The sequence below is a fragment of the Pecten maximus genome, chromosome 2, assembly GCF_902652985.1.
Source record: "Pecten maximus chromosome 2, xPecMax1.1, whole genome shotgun sequence".
Lineage (NCBI taxonomy): Eukaryota > Metazoa > Mollusca > Bivalvia > Pectinida > Pectinidae > Pecten > Pecten maximus.
Window position 1 is genome coordinate 6005313 of NC_047016.1, and position 19338 is coordinate 6024650.

The 19338-nt window shown below is 35.5% G+C and overlaps 1 protein-coding gene across 1 annotated transcript in view; it reads right to left on the reverse strand.

The window, feature by feature from the left end:
- Positions 1-19338, reverse strand: part of LOC117340704 (choline transporter-like protein 4) — a 46149-nt gene that overhangs the window by 25913 nt on the left and 898 nt on the right. The gene's annotated exons all lie outside the window — the stretch shown is intronic.

The following is a 19338-nucleotide window of genomic DNA, read 5'->3' on the forward strand; positions in this document are numbered from 1 at the left end:
ATATCTTTGTCTCTTGATATCACCTTTAAAATCAATAGCAGTAATGTGTGGAGTGGTGCGAGACAGAAACATTACTGAGTATTACGTATTTTCACTTTCTATTTCAGAGACGTGTTACAAGTCTCGGGAGTTAATATTTCCTTGTTTTAAGATTAGCATTGTTAATTCACAATGCATTTGTTTGTTACATTTGCCGTAGTGTTTGGTATATAGCGGTGCCCTTATAAGAACAACGGTGTTAACATCAAAATAGTCCTTTGTATATCAACTATCCGTGTAATAATGTGTGATTGTCCAATAGCATTGTTATCACACACAAAACAAACAAAACACATTCTAAAACTAAATTATCATTGTATTTCTCCATATAGACGACATATTACTACAGACTTGTATATAACTAACCCCATCTAGTGCTGGTCGTGTAACTCGTCAAAGTTTGGATATAGAAAGGATCTATTGATAGTGGACGTTAATTCTTGTATTACAATTTTTGATTAATAGAACTCTAAGAATCGGTCGTAGACTTTAACTTTGTTTTATCGACTACTTAAAAGCTTTTGACTTTGTTAGTCATCAAAATCTGTGGAATGAAATGACCACGGAAGGGATAGCGGGAAGTTTTCGAAAAATATCAGAAATCTGTATGATAATAAAAGATTATGTTTTAAATCCATAGGTATAACCGATTTCCTCAAATGTGATTGTAGATTGTTTCAAGGGGAACTAGGATTTAGAAATTGATTTAATAAAAATAAATGTTCATCGATAGAAATCAGAACTATCAAACTTTTTATGAGTGATCAGATGACATAGATATTCTATCTGAAACACCAGAGGATTTATAGAAAATGTTACATTAGAAGAGATCAGATGACATAGATATTCTATCTGAAACACCAGAGGATTTATAGAAAATGTTACATTAGGAGAGATCAGATGACATAGATGTTCTATCTGAAACACCAAAGGATTTATAGAAAATGTTATATTAGAAGAGATCAGATGACATAGATGTTCTATCTGAAACACCAGAGGATTTATAGAAAATGTTACATTAGAAGAGATCAGATGACATAGATGTTCTATCTGAAACACCGGGGGATTTATAGAAAATGTTACATTAGAAGAGATCAGATGACATAGATGTTCTATCTGAAACACCAGAGGATTTATAGAAAATGTTATATTAGAAGAGATCAGATGACATAGATGTTCTATCTGAAACACCAGAGGATTTATAGAAAATGTTACATTAGGAGAGATCAGATGACATAGTGTTCTATCTGAAACACCAGAGGATTTACAGAAAATGGTACATTCATTAGGAGAGTAAAGTAAAAAAGTTGGACTGTAAATGGTAATAAAACAGTCGTCGTTAGGACCGGTGGTTTAATACCTACAGATATATATATATATGTATATATGGGGCAAAGAAGTAATTCAAACAGTGTGGACAATGGGGCTTGTTAAATATATGTATATGGTGATGTGTTCCTACTCGGTCTAGTTGGTTATATCAAATATAAGGAATTAAACATTTCTGTGGAAGGGAGTTAAGTAAAGTTAAGTATCGTGCTAATTATAACGTGTGAATTGCTATCATCATATAAGCTGGTCCTATCCGGAATTACTTTGTAGCGTGTATGATGGAACAAGTAAGAGTGGCGGATTTTGTTCTTCTGTTTTTCATAAATACCATTATCATACATAAATACCATTATCATACATAAATACCATTATCATACATAAATACCATTATCATATAAGTTGAAAGCACTTTATAAATAAATGGAACTGAATAGAACTCCAGATAGCAGAGCAACTTATCCATCAAACGTGATTTGTGATCCTATACATCATCTATAAAATGTACAATATAATTATATAAGTCATGAATTGTTGGTTGGTATAGAGTTATGGTAGTTTCAATATTGACCTTAATATGAATCTTGGTCAGATGTAACCTTTCAAATCGAAGAGACTGGGAGTCCATCACTCTAGATATGAATTAGTTATAGTCATGCTCGTTTAGATTTATGATGGGTATAAAGGGGGTTGACCCAAATTTTACCACCTGTTCGTATTGCTTTGTACTTTTTCAAAGAACCAGTTTGTTAGTATATCGATTTTGAATTAGAATTCCGTTCGCTTGTCGGTATCTTCCTTGTATTATTATATCGATTAATTAGTGAGACACGGTGTACACAATGAGTTGTTATATACCACGATCTGTACATGTTTTACTAGGAAGGACGCAATATGCAGTGTGGCCTGACAGGAGCTACATGTAGAACACTCACATATTGTATATCAAACAGATATGAGGTATACTTCCCAATATAGACATTGCTACAGGGTAGGCTGAATTCCATATAAATCAATAGCCATCTAAACCTAGGCCTTTACATTTAAACTATAAGTACACTGGCCAGCTGTATAATACGTGCCATATACAATCAATGGCCAAGTTTCCATGCGGTCGTATGGTCAATATAATTGAATAATCAATACATGTTTTCTGTGAATATTTGACATGAAGTTTTATAATCTGTAACATAATAAGCTAGGCGCTACCACCACTGGTTATATATAGAGGTGACCTTTGTGATACTTGATAGTCTCTGTCCAACTAATGTCTGTTTTATAACTCTCAACTTTTACATGATCATTCGTACGCCATCAATAATATCTGGTAATCTGAATGTATATTTGTTCGTCTAGCTATGAGTCAATAAATTATATTGTTCAACCCTAATGATGTATACTTTCTCTCATATTCCGGTCTAATCCATACCAGATCAATATAGCCTATAGCTGCTACCTTAATGATGTTCCAATACAATTTATGGAATTGAAGCTCTACAACAAGGTCAGTTTCTAATCCTTACACAGTAAGACAACTCGTCCCCTGATCCTTACCCAATTCTGGGTACACAGTTAGACAGCTCGTCCCCTGATCCTTACCCGACTCTGATTTACACATTAAGACAGCTCGTCCCAAAAACCTTCCCCGATTCTGGTTTACACAGTTAGACAGCTTGTCCCTTGATCCTTAAAATACCCAATTCTGGTTTATACAGTAAGACACTCGTCCACTAATTCTTACCCTATTCTGGTTTACTCAGAACAAACGTCCCCTGATCCCTACCCGATTCTCGTTTACACAGACACAAACATCCCCTGGACTCCAGTTAAAATACAAAGTGTTAGAGGGTAACCATGGCTCCGCTTTATTTCATATCAAAATGATTTATGAAAGTATTCTGTATAATGGGAAGTACGATTACCTCTTGAAAAATTGTCAAAAGTGACCTTTGACCCTTAACCTTGAATGATGAACACCAACATCTTATCATATTATCTCGAGGCACTTGATATTACACACATTAATATTGTATGTATGCCGGTTGAGGGGCTCATATTTCAATTTTTTTTTATCCTTCTGATTTTTATTTCATAGGAGGCGTTTCTTGAAAATTAATTAATGATTAATAAGTTTTAAAAGGTAAACTATATCTGTATAAACGCTTATTTTCTAAATTCAGCAGAAAATTACTTTTATATTTCCTTATTTCTCCACAGCTGTTTATTATTATAATTGTTATTCCTAAATGAAATGCTGTTATATAGGATTGACCTGAAACTTTGTAAGCTATAATCTGATTTATCGGCTGAATTTGACTCCTGATGATTGGATTGGAGGTTTGAATGTCGAAAACACCGGACTATTTCTCTACCATTAAATATACATACGTTTATTAATGTAAGCTGATTACAGGTACATAGTTATAGAGATCAGGATAACGCGTACTGATCACAGATTTATACTGTTCAGTGTATAAAAAGCTAAACAACAGGATCCAGGTAATGGGTAGAAATATCGCTGTACAGAGCGGTGTATAGTTACAGACGAATACCCCGGACTAGGGGTAGAAATCTCTGTATGGAGCGGTGTATACACAGTTCAACAGGAGGACCCCGGGCTAGGGGTAGAAATCTCTGTATGGAGCTGTGTATACACAGTTCAACAGGAGGACCCGGGCTAGGGGTAGACTGTACAGAGCGGTGTATACACAGTTCAACAGGAGGACCCCGGGCTAGGGGTAGAAATCTCTGTACAGAGCGGTGTATAGCTAAACTAGAGGACCCGATTTATGGGTAGATTGTAGAATTTGGTTAAATACCATGAATTAAGTATATTTCCATTTCAATACACCTGATTTCCATTTTAATATACCAAACATTTACTTTAATCAAATTCCTTTTAAATGCCAATTCAGGTATATTGGGTATTTATTTCATTGAAAGCTTCTGTTGATATATCAGAATTAATTCAACTCCGGTATATACCACTGATTATTGTGTGAATAAAGCCATTGGACATCAAATTGTATTGGAAGAAATGTAAGTACATTGGTATGAAATAGAAAATCTAATATAGCAAACGTTTTGATTACAGTTAAGGTACAGTATATAGTGGAACTTCTCTAAACAGATCATACACGATACATGAATATTTAGCCGGTTTTCGAGAGAATTCGGTTTGGGGAAGATGATCTTTTTTGACCGGTTAGGATCAGAAAGGTCCGGGGATAATATTGATGTAATGACGTTTTTTATCTGAATATTATGGAAATTAATAAAAACATAGAACGCAGAATTGATGAAAAATTTGACTAATTAATTATATAAAGTTCTTGTACTGACTGTAAATGTCATAATTGTACATATATTTTACTTAATACCATTTCACATTGGCACTGACCTGTCGTATATAAACAATGATATGGTGATTCTTAGTTTACAATTTTATTTCTTGGTCTAATGAAAATTTAAAACATTTTTAGAATGTAATATATATTCATAGTGTATACCGGGTCTGACCAGTCACTTAAATGGTGACCGTTGATTTGATAACTTACTAAATGGTGAATCTTTGATGACAACATATTTGGCATAAATTAAACTGCTTATAAATAAAACACATTGTAAATATACATTACAGTCCATCAGGGGGAAACAACATTTTGAAATCGGCTTATACTTTTCTTTCGTGACCGATGAGAGCTACAAAGTAGTTTTGACTTTAAGTACGGATTTATACCACATGACTTCTTTGTGAAAACTGGAGCACTTTAACTTATTCAGAATACAGGGTATGTACACAAGTTAAAGAGAAGATAATTACATGTTCCCCAAGACATGCTGAATGTTTCATGGGTAAAAATAAACACATTTGGATCAGTTATCATATAAGTACTTTATACAACTAAAGGGATAATGGTACCATAGTATAATATATATATATATACTAGGCAGTCACGCTAGTATCCGCCTTCGGCCCACGTTTGCCGAAGGGTTCATTGTGGTTTCTCCAGTTACTAAAACATTATTCTTGTTGTATTTTATTGTATTTCCAGTACTTCTTATATATATTATGTGATTGTATTTGTGATTTTTTGTGTTTTGATAAAGGGGCGGATTGCCTCGAAAATTTAACAAACCTTATTGTTTACACTGTTTGAATTACTTCTTTGCCCCATATATACATGAATGTATATACATTACTTACCGATACAGTTACAAATACCCAGACCATTACTGTACAGTACAAGGCCATTATGATTTTGTACTGATAAATGTGGATATTTCAGCAACTAAACTGAAACATATTTGTGTATGGGTTATGATTAATAATATATAGGGTTTATTGAGCGGAGATATGGCTAGGCCTGGTTGTGTCCACATGTCTCCTTCAGTCTCTGGTTTTCGTGCAAAGTGAAACTTATTTTGATATCATGTTGAAAGGACAACTTGAAATATCTGGGAACAACAGAATTCACCCAATAAAGATTTTATTAAACGAGGTTCAACATAACGTAAAAGAAAATCTTACAAACCAATTTACATTCATTGGACACAAAAAGATATCTTACAAACTACAAATGGAATATGCCTTCATTGAACGCGAAGATTATATCTTACAAACTACTTTACCTTCAATGAACACAAAGCATATATTTTACAAACTAATTTACCTTCCTTGAGCAAAAATGATTATAGAACATACATGTAACACCAATGCCACCTTTTCAGAGGACATATCAACAATTGATATTTTCAGAAAATAAATGATCAATGATTTTCCAAATGAATTGCTAAATTGCACTTCAAGTGCGAGCACAATGACCTGCCGTGTTAGCCTCTGATTACCATGCATTGCTTACAGACGACTAAATGGGAAAGTATGGGGGAATAAACCTTTGTCAAAAATTGTCTAGCCTTGCCTAACCTTGTAAATTTATTAGTTGTATGTTTTACCCTGGGGTTCCTCAGTTTGCCTTCCAGGAATTTCTTTTTCAAATTCTCTTGAGTATACCAATACTAGGCTGACTGGCAGTTATGTAAAATAAACCGTTCAAACTGAGAAAATATTTGGCAAATAAGTTAATTTAATATACAGAAAATAAAAAAAATTCATACCACTTTAAATGCTCAGCTATTGACAGGAATCATAACCCAGAGAAAATACTGTTTATAGTTAATTATAGTGTTTGATAGTATTTTTGTATAAATGATGCCGATATCTGGACCCACAGATCCTTCAGGGGAATACAGTGTAAATAAAACAACAAAGACGTTGGAGAGAGATGTGCTGTATCTATTGTGTGTCACAGTATAGGTATTACCATATCAACTGTATTTGTTACATCTCCTGTCATTAGACACAATGTGGGTACATGTCATGGACATGATATCATGCAATGACCGACAAATCACCGGGTGTGTAGTAGATGTGATTTGCTGATGCATCTCAAATGTATCATTCTGGTAACAGCCACACATACAAGACCAGACAGTTCAGAGGGAACGAACAGGTAAAAAGGCATTGACAAGTGTTCTATTTACATAACGTACTCAAAGATATTATACATAAAACAAGTAGAATTTTGTCTTTACACAAACTGTCAGAGTGCAATACATTATAGTCAGTAACTGATATAAATAGATATGAACATACAAATCTAGTCATTCTAAGTCTTAAGATTTTCATCCCACTTCTCCCACTTCTTATTTTTTGATTTAACAATATCTTATTCAATATTCATTCAAGTATACATACATTTGTTTTATAATTTGGGATCGGAAAACAAGCTTAAAGCTGATATTAATTCCTTTCCCAAGTACATAGAAAATAAAAGTGAGTTTGTTTACAATATAGTGGAATAGTAATATATTAACAACTAACGTATACAATACATGACGCCTTGATAATGATACATATCATCAGGTACATGTTACATACTAGTAATACGTGATGCGTACATAAACAGTTTAACACAGTAAGAACAATGTATTAATGTGATATGTTAATACAAACAGTTTCTTTACTTGAGGCAAAAAAGTACAAATAATTAGCCAAAACGTTTACCAAGTTTGATATATAATTTTGGACAGCAGTAAAGATTTCTTCATTTATCGGTCTAGAGTAACCATCCATTCCCCCAGAAGAAAAGGGGTTTCAGTAATATTTGTATCCAATTGCATGGTATTTTTCACATTGTTGTACAACTACTAAAGGAAGTTAAGAAATGGAAATTACTTTCAACCAATCCACAACTACATAATGGACATTTCTCTAAATTTCTAAGATATAAACGCTGCTTTAAATTACTATATTTAAGTCTTAACCTTAAGCTTGTATGTACAATTTTGGAGGTGTCTATTTCCAATATTAAAATATATTGGGACTACTTTATCTTTTTCTAAGAACTTTTTTATCACGCTGACAGACGGATTCTCACGAATGCCTACAGGTATCGTGTAGAATTGAGTTCTATAGTTAATTGAAAGTAAATTACAAACTGTATTTGAATTTCTTGTAAAAATGACTTCCTAGTTAAGCATCACCCTTAGCAACTATTCTATATTTTCTAACGTTATAATGGTCTTTTATCTTATTTATTAGAGAGTTTATGTCAAGTGAAATGTCAGGACATCTAGTTTTGCAAATGTAATGTTCCATGATGATGTTAATTTCACTATCAATTTTACTGCACTCAAGTTATAACAATTTTACTGCACTTAAGTTATAACAGAATTATTAAAGACCTTTCCCAAAAAATTACAAAAGCTCAACACTTTGCAAAAAAATGAAGGTATTAATAAATTATTTTTGTAACATTGTCCTCTAAAAATTCAAAGCGATATGATATTAGATTCAGTAATAGGTAAACACCTTTCTGTTTGAATACAGCACCAGTAATTGGACCACTTTTAGTATTGCACTATCAGTGAACACAATAATAAGATTGATACGACAAAAAGGCGGTAACACAGATCTGGATTAGGCTGATAAACCTTCATATTACCTGTCAAGCTGCGACAAATTTTCATACTTCTAGACAACAATAGCAATAAAGAAAATCACAGCCTAGCTATGGTCTGTCAAGCAGTTAGACTTTTAAAGACAACTTTATGGAATAAAACTTGTATACAGAGATGGTGTACCATATACATATTATCGTATACCTCTGGAGTATATATATTCTTATGGGGTATATATGTTTTTATAGGGTATATATGTTTTTATAGGGTATATATATTTGTATAGGGTATATATGTTTTTATAGGGTATATATATTTGTATAGGGTATATATATTTGTATAGGGTATATATGTTTTTATAGGGTATATATATTTGTATAGGGTATATATATTTGTATAAGGTATATATATTTGTATATGGTATATATATTTTATAGGGTATACATACTTATATATCTACTACGTGTCCTACCTAAAATGAAACGAAGCGTCGCTCGAGGAATAGGTACTGGATAGCAACCTACAAACCCGCCACCCTCGAGGTATGAACGAACGTTAAATACTTTGTTCTCCAAATGACCCCATGTAGGTATCAGACAATTCAATTTGTTCAATTTGTTGGAATTTTTCTTAATTCCTGGACTATTGGTTTTTTTGTTGTTTTTTTGTCTTTTTTGTCTTTTTTTTTTACATGACATTGCTGCTTTTCAAGACAAAAATGTGGTCGCCTCCTGTCGTCGACAATATTTTGGACATGTACATCGCTGCGCTCCGAGACAGATATTTTTCGGAGGTTGCTACGCTGTATCCATATATCATGTTGGCACGTGATTAAAAATGCATAGCGTTCCATCATAGAACATGGTTCTGTACATGTCACGCTAGCATCTTCCTTCCGCACACTAAAGCCGAAGGGTTCCTGGTTGTTTAGATAGATTTTACATAGATTACTCTTACTGTGTATTGTTGTATTTCTAGTACTGTTTATATATCACGGGGTTGTATTTATCTTCTTTATGTCTTGATGAAGAGGCAGTTATCTCGAAAATTTGGCATCTTTCACTGTCCACAAATTACTTCTTTTTTTCATAATACTTGTGGGGAAGATATATCTAATACTTGTGGGGTAAAAATATCTAATACTTGTGGGGAAGATATATCTAATACTTGTGGTATAAAAATATCTAATCCTTGTGGGGTAAAAATATCTAATACTTTTGGGGTAAAATATCTAATACTTTTGGGGTAAAAATATCTAATACTTTTGGGGTAAAAATATCTAATACTTTTGGGGTAAAATATCTAATACTTCTGGGGCAAAAATATCTAATACTTCTGGGGTAAATCTAATACTTGTGGGGTAAACATATCTAATACTTGTGGGATGAATCTATATATAATAATTGTGGAATATATTATACCCAAATGACTTTACGAGGTATATCAGTCAATATTTAAATCACTCCTCATAACTGTCTCTTTAAATACACAGTGATTTACTGATCGTGCCGAAGATCAATACGTCCTACCGGGAATGTTTTCAGACTTTTATTTGACTCACTAGGAGTTATTTCATCAATAACGTCCCACTTTTATCACGGAATAGCTATTCAGTGGCTCATAGAGCTGCAAATTCAGAAACTAAGATATTCTGATCACGGCATGTCTGGACATGTTACCGGGTATCCTACCACCCACTCAATACCCACTGCTTATCTATATAAGCTAACAGCTGAGAGAAGTCGTACATTTCTGCTATATCAAGTAAAGTATCAAATTAACAGAGTTTTCGTGAAAAGTCCCAAACCTCCGCACTTACATCAGGATATTAAATGGAAACCACTATATCAATGAGACGTATCAACGTGTATATCATGAATGTGACATCAATGTGACATCACTATATCAATGTGACATCAATATGACATCACTATATCAATATAATGAAAAAAGACCTTTTTCGTGAAAGATGCTACAGCGCCGACAACCTATACACTGCCTGTCACAAAGATACTACAGCGCCGACAACCTATACACTGTCTGTCACAAAGATGCTACAGCGCCGACAACCTATACACTGCCTGTCACAAAGATGTTACAGCGCCGACAGCCTATACACTGTCTGTCACAAAGATGTTACAGCGCCGACAGTCTATACACTACCTGTCACAAAGATACTACAGCGCCGACAGTCTATACACTGTCTGTCACAAAGGTGTTACAGTGCCGACAGTCTATACACTGTCTGTCACAAAGATGTTACAGTGCCGACAGTCTACACTGTCTGTCACAAGATACTACAGCGCCGACAGTCTATACAGTCTGTCACAAAGATACTACAGCGCCGACAGTCTATACACTGTCTGTCACAAAGATGTTACAGCGCCGACAGTCTATACACTGTCTGTCACAAAGATACTACAGCGCCGACAGTCTATACACTGTCTGTCACAAAGATGTTACAGCGCCGACAGTCTATACACTGTCTGTCACAAGATACTACAGCGCTGACAGTCTATACGCTGCCTGTCACAAAGATACTACAGTGCCGACCTATCACGAAGATATTACAGCGCCGACAACCTATACACTGTCTGTCACAAAGATACTACAGCGCCGACAGTCTATACACTGTCTGTCACAAAGATGTTACAGCGCCGACAACCTATACACTGTCTGTCATAAAGATACTACAGCGCCGACAGTCTATACACTGTCTGTCACAAAGATACTACAGCGCCGACAGTCTATACACTGTCTGTCACAAAGATACTACAGCGCCCACAGCCTATACACTGTCTGTCATAAAGATGTTATAGCGCCGACAGTCTATACACTGTCTGTCACAAAGATGTTATCGCGCCGACAGCCTATACACTGCCTGTCACAAAGATGCTACAGCCCCGACAACCTATACACTGTCTGTCACAAAGATGTTATCGCGCCGACAGCCTATACACTGTCTGTCACAAAGATACTACAGTGCCGACAACCTATACACTGTCTGTCACAAAGATACTACAGTGCCGACAGCCTATACACTGTCTGCCACATAGATACTACAGTGCCGACAACCTATACACTGTCTGTCACAAAGATACTACAGTGCCGACAACCTATACACTGTCTGTCACAAAGATGCTACAGTGCCGACAGCCTATACACTGTCTGTCACAAAGATGTTACAGTGCCGATAACCTATACACTGTCTGTCACAATGATGTTACAGTGCCGACCGTCTATACACTGTCTGTCACAAAGATACTACAGTGCTGACAACCTATATATATATACACTGCCTGTCACAAAGATATTACAGCGCCGATAGTCTATATACTGTCTGTTCACAAAGATACTACAGCGCCGACAGCCTATATACTGTCTGTCACAAAGATACTACAGTGCCGACAGTCTATACACTGTCTGCCACATAGATACTACAGTGCCGACAACCTATACACTGTCTGTCACAAAGATGTTACAGTGCCGACAGCCTATACACTGTCTGTCACAAAGATACTACAGTGCCGACAACCTATACACTGTCTGTCACAAAGATACTACAGTGCCGACAACCTATACACTGCCTGTCACAAAGATACTACAGTGCTGACAGCCTATACACTGCATGTTACAAAAATGCATAAAATTGCACTCACTGTATAAAAACTATCTAAATTTAACACTAACAAATGAAACCAAAATGACAAAAGTGTCAGAATAGTTATCGTTTATAAGACCTAAAGTTGCAATCCAACCAGAGTGACCTGTCGTGTTTACCTTTGACTGGCAGACGAGTCGATATTCAGGAGAGTAAGTTAAGTAGTGTATATTGGATAATTTTGATATGCACGGTTTAAAATGGAGCCCGAGACTTTTTACATTGACGAATCAGTCATAAGAGCTAAGTTAATACGTCGGTTGACATGTGTAAGGAGTTCCAATTCCGAAGAGCTTTGTTGTCCCTTCGTAAATAAAAGTGCAACGATTTCTCCTTGTCGTTTTTCCCTGCTTTTACATTCCATCATTGCCGTCATCCTTGTTATCGAGTTGAATTACTCGTGTATTGACATAATTACAGATAATCGAAATACAAAATTATGTAAATACGACTTATGATAAGCAAATGGTGTTATTAACATATAAAATGAACGCACATGCAATATTATTTTTTACTTTCAACGACTAGATCTGGGATTGTTTATCCTACCTGTAAGTATAAGTACATCGAGTGTGTAACTTTGCTCAGTAAGCTTAAATATTATTGTATTTGTCATCACAAATGATTTGTATTTTATCCACTTTAAAAAGATACAGTCAGAAACCCAAACTTTTGGAGTATGGTAATAGCGTGAAGAATTTAACTTTCGGTATGGTAAAAATATACAACAGCCTACTTTCTTTAACAAAAATGTATTGTAGATTTCTTTATGATTTATTTATTTATTGATTTTTTCATGTTTCAAAATGCCCCATGTGGTGTCATATATTACAATTCTACGTTTTAGATAACACTTTCTCTTCCTGTTCTAAATTGCCAACGACGATATTCCTATGGTACAGTTTAACTACTTGTCCTTATAAAGCTTGGCATGTAATGTTAATCTGTCAATAACTGATGGATACGGGTTTTTATCTCCGACAATAAGGGATTACGCCTTATGTTCGAAATGAACCTAATCCCATGATCAGTACCGGAAACATCTCACTACAAAAATATATGTCTTCAGTAAAAGCTAACACATATACATAGATATTATTAAATACAAAATATGAGTATCTGTTATTGACACTTAAGTTTTATAAACTGTATAGAAAATTATTATCATTTAGTAAATGATGTAAGTTGAACAATACTGTCCTTTTATGTGATCATGTAGTAAGCTTGAACTATACTGTCCTGTAAGAACATCGAGAATTCAGCCTTAAAGTACTATTCAGGTTTCACAATACAGTAGGTACAGTTGTATAAACTTCTGAGGCTGAATCAATGAGACATTAATCGGGTGAACACCTTCTCTGGAGTACATTCAACAATCCCAGGTTGTAAAGTACTCTAGAGCCGATGGTGTATGGTCATTGATCGCCTTCCCTGGTGGCCATCGTTTGCTGACAGGACCTGGATCTTATTAAATAACAGCTGTTTATAATTTGTATACGATTCAACTTCAATATCATATTAATTACTTCCATTATAATCCCTCCATCCACACTTAGTAAATGATTATGTTTACCTTATATGTACACATACAATAATTATATATAATCTGAAGAGTGTTGGCTGACTTTATTGTTTCGACTGAAGTGTGGCATTATAGTATTGTACAGCTAGTAAACCCAGGACATTATAGTATTGTACGGCTAGTAAACCCAGGACATTATAGTATTGTACGGCTAGTAAACCCAGGACATTATAGTATTGTACGGCTAGTAAACCCAGGACATTATAGTATTGTACGGCTAGTAAACCCAGGACATTATAGTATTCTACGGCTAGTAAACCCTGGACATTATAGTATTGTACGGCTAGTAAACCCAGGACATTATAGTATTGTACGGCTAGTAAACCCAGGACATTATAGTATTGTACGGCTAGTAAACCCAGGACATTATAGTATTGTACGGTTAGTAAACCCAGGACATTATAGAATTGTACAGCTAGTAAACACAGGACATTATAGTATTGTACAGCTAGTAAACCCTGGACATTATAGTATTGTACGGCTAGTAAACCCAGGACATTATAGTATTGTACGGCTTGTAAACCCAGGACATTATAGTATTGTACGGCTAGTAAACCCAGGACATTATAGTATTGTACGGCTAGTAAACCCAGGACATTATAGTATTGTACGGCTAGTAAACCCAGGACATTATAGTATTGTACGGCTAGTAAACCCAGGACATTATAGTATTGTACGGCTAGTAAACCCAGGACATTATAGTATTGTACGGCTAGTAAACCCAGGACATTATAGTATTGTACGGCTAGTAAACCCAGGACATTATAGTATTGTACGGCTAGTAAACCCTGGACATTATAGTATTGTACGGCTAGTAAACCCAGGACATTATAGTATTGTACAGCTAGTAAACCCAGGACATTATAGTATTGTACAGCTAGTAAACCCAGGACATTATAGTATTGTACGGCTAGTAAACCCAGGACATTATAGTATTGTACGGCTAGTAAACCCAGGACATTATAGTATTGTACGGCTAGTAAACCCAGGACATTATAGTATTGTACGGCTAGTAAACCCAGGACATTATAGTATTGTACGGCTAGTAAACCCAGGACATTATAGTATTGTACAGCTAGTAAACCTAGGACATTATAGTATTGTACGGCTAGTAAACCCAGGACAGTATAGTATTGTACGGCTAGTAAACCCTGGACATTATAGTATTGTACGGCTAGTAAACCCAGGACATTATAGTATTGTACAGCTAGTAAACCAAGGACATTATAGTATTGTACAGCTAGTAAACCCAGGACATTATAGTATTGTACGGCTAGTAAACCCAGGACATTATAGTATTGTACAGCTAGTAAACCCTGGACATTATAGTATTGTACGGCTTGTAAACCCAGGACATTATAGTATTGTACGGCTTGTAAACCCAGGACATTATAGTATTGTACGGCTAGTAAACCCAGGACATTATAGTATTGTACGGCTAGTAAACCCAGGACATTATAGTATTGTACGGCTAGTAAACCCAGGACATTATAGTATTGTACGGCTAGTAAACCCAGGTCATTATAGTATTGTACGGCTAGTAAACCCAGGACATTATAGTATTGTACGGCTAGTAAACCCAGGACATTATAGTATTGTACAGCTAGTAAACCTAGGACATTATAGTATTGTACGGCTAGTAAACCCAGGACAGTATAGTATTGTACGGCTAGTAAACCCAGGACATTATAGTATTGTACGGCTAGTAAACCCAGGACATTATAGTATTGTACAGCTTGTAAACCCAGGACATTATAGTATTGTACAGCTAGTAAACCCAGGACATTATAGTATTGTACAGCTAGTAAACCCAGGACATTATAGTATTGTACAGCTAGTAAACCCTGGACATTATAGTATTGTACAGCTAGTAAACCCAGGACATTATAGTATTGTACGGCTAGTAAACCCAGGACATTATAGTATTGTACAGCTAGTAAACCCAGGACATTATAGTATTGTACGGCTAGTAAACCCAGGACATTATAGTATTGTACGGCTAGTAAACCCAGGACATTATAGTATTGTACAGCTAGTAAACCCTGGACATTATAGTATTGTACAGCTTGTAAACCCAGGACATTATAGTATTGTACGGCTAGTAAACCCAGGACATTATAGTATTGTATAGCTAGTAAACCCAGGACATTATAGTATTGTACGGTTAGTAAATCCAGGACATTATAGTATTGTACGGCTAGTAAACCCTGGACATTATAGTATTGTACAGCTAGTAAACCCAGGACATTATAGTATTGTACGGCTAGTAAACCCAGGACATAATAGTATTGTACGGCTAGTAAACACAGGACATTATAGTATTGTACAGCTAGTAAACCCTGGACATTATAGTATTGTACGGCTAGTAAACCCTGGACATTATAGTATTGTACAGCTAGTAAACCTAGGACATTATAGTATTGTACAGCTAGTAAACCCAGGACATTATAGTATTGTACGGCTAGTAAACCCAGAACATTATAGTATTGTACGGTTAGTAAATCCAGGACATTATAGTATTGTACGGCTAGTAAACCCTGGACATTATAGTATTGTACAGCTAGTAAACCCAGGACATTATAGTATTGTACGGCTAGTAAACCCAGGACATAATAGTATTGTACGGCTAGTAAACCCAGGACATTATAGTATTGTACAGCTAGTAAACCCTGGACATTATAGTATTGTACGGCTAGTAAACCCTGGACATTATAGTATTGTACAGCTAGTAAACCTAGGACATTATAGTATTGTACAGCTAGTAAACCCAGGACATTATAGTATTGTACGGCTAGTAAACCCAGAACATTATAGTATTGTACGGCTAGTAAACCCAGGACATTATAGTATTGTACGGTTAGTAAACCCAGGACATATAGTATTGTATAGCTAGTAAACCCAGGACATTAAAATATTGTACGGCTAGTAAACCTAGGACATTATAGTATTGTACGGCTAGTAAACCCAGAACATTATAGTATTGTACGGCTAGTAAACCCTGGACATTATAGTATTGTACGGCTAGTAAACCCAGGACATATAGTATTGTACAGCTAGTAAACCCAGGACATTATAGTATTGTACAGCTTGTAAACCCAGGACATTATAGTATTGTACGGCTAGTAAACCCAGGACATTATAGTATTGTACGGCTAGTAAACCCAGGACATTATAGTATTGTACGGCTAGTAAACCCAGGACATTATAGTATTGTACGGCTAGTAAACCCAGGACATTATAGTATTGTACAGCTAGTAAACCCAGGACATTATAGTATTGTACAGCTAGTAAACCTAGGACATCATAGTATTGATGGCTAGTAAACCCTGGACATTATAGTATTGTACGGCTAGTAAACCCAGGACATTATAGTATTGTACGGCTAGTAAACCCAGGACATTATAGTATTGTACGGCTAGTAAACCCAGGACATTATAGTATTGTACGGCTAGTAAACCCAGGACATTATAGTATTGTACGGCTAGTAAACCCAGGTCATTATAGTATTGTACGGCTAGTAAACCCAGGACATTATAGTATTGTACGGCTAGTAAACCCAGGACATTATAGTATTGTACAGCTAGTAAACCTAGGACATTATAGTATTGTACGGCTAGTAAACCCAGGACATTATAGTATTGTACGGCTAGTAAACCCAGGACATTATAGTATTGTACGGCTAGTAAACCCAGGACATTATAGTATTGTACAGCTTGTAAACCCAGGACATTATAGTATTGTACAGCTAGTAAACCCAGGACATTATAGTATTGTACAGCTAGTAAACCCAGGACATTATAGTATTGTACAGCTAGTAAACCCTGGACATTATAGTATTGTACAGCTAGTAAACCCAGGACATTATAGTATTGTACGGCTAGTAAACCCAGGACATTATAGTAGTGTACAGCTAGTAAACCCAGGACATTATAGTATTGTACGGCTAGTAAACCCAGGACATTATAGTATTGTACGGCTAGTAAACCCAGGACATTATAGTATTGTACAGCTAGTAAACCCTGGACATTATAGTATTGTACAGCTTGTAAACCCAGGACATTATAGTATTGTACGGCTAGTAAACCCAGGACATTATAGTATTGTATAGCTAGTAAACCCAGGACATTATAGTATTGTACGGTTAGTAAATCCAGGACATTATAGTATTGTACGGCTAGTAAACCCTGGACATTATAGTATTGTACAGCTAGTAAACCCAGGACATTATAGTATTGTACGGCTAGTAAACCCAGGACATAATAGTATTGTACGGCTAGTAAACCCAGGACATTATAGTATTGTACAGCTAGTAAACCCTGGACATTATAGTATTGTACGGCTAGTAAACCCTGGACATTATAGTATTGTACAGCTAGTAAACCTAGGACATTATAGTATTGTACAGCTAGTAAACCCAGGACATTATAGTATTGTACGGCTAGTAAACCCAGAACATTATAGTATTGTACGGTTAGTAAATCCAGGACATTATAGTATTGTACGGCTAGTAAACCCTGGACATTATAGTATTGTACAGCTAGTAAACCCAGGACATTATAGTATTGTACGGCTAGTAAACCCAGGACATAATAGTATTGTACGGCTAGTAAACCCAGGACATTATAGTATTGTACAGCTAGTAAACCCTGGACATTATAGTATTGTACGGCTAGTAAACCCTGGACATTATAGTATTGTACAGCTAGTAAACCTAGGACATTATAGTATTGTACAGCTAGTAAACCCAGGACATTATAGTATTGTACGGCTAGTAAACCCAGAACATTATAGTATTGTACGGCTAGTAAACCCAGGACATTATAGTATTGTACGGTTAGTAAACCCAGGACATATAGTATTGTATAGCTAGTAAACCCAGGACATTAAAATATTGTACGGCTAGTAAACCTAGGACATTATAGTATTGTACGGCTAGTAAACCCAGAACATTATAGTATTGTACGGCTAGTAAACGCTGGACATTATAGTATTGTACGGCTAGTAAACCCAGGACATATAGTATTGTACAGCTAGTAAACCCAGGACATTATAGTATTGTACAGCTTGTAAACCCAGGACATTATAGTATTGTACGGCTAGTAAACCCAGGACATTATAGTATTGTACGGCTAGTAAACCCAGGACATTATAGTATTGTACGGCTAGTAAACCCAGGACATTATAGTATTGTACGGCTAGTAAACCCAGGACATTATAGTATTGTACGGCTAGTAAACCCAGGACATTATAGTATTGTACAGCTAGTAAACCTAGGACATCATAGTATTGATGGCTAGTAAACCCTGGACATTATAGTATTGTACGGCTAGTAAACCCAGGACATTATAGTATTGTACGGCTAGTAAACCCAGGACATTATAGTATTGTACGGCTAGTAAACCCAGGACATTATAGTATTGTACAGCTAGTAAACCTAGGACATTATCCTAACTAGTTGTATACACTGTACATGTATTGTTTAAACTTTTACCTCACGTCACATACAATGGCGGTATTGTATGGTATCGGTGAAATACTCAGGTAAAGCTCCACCTTAATGATTGTTATATACTCTCGTATTTATAACACAAAGCTGTGTACCTGTTTACAAAGCGTGTGTATAATTCATGTTTTCTCATGAACACGAGTCTAGTGAAGTGCTGCATTCTAATGCTTACTCGGGTGACTGTACAGGAATAACAATTATATAATCAATATTTTTTTTTCATTTCTTATTAATGACTACTATCGACTGTTTATGTCA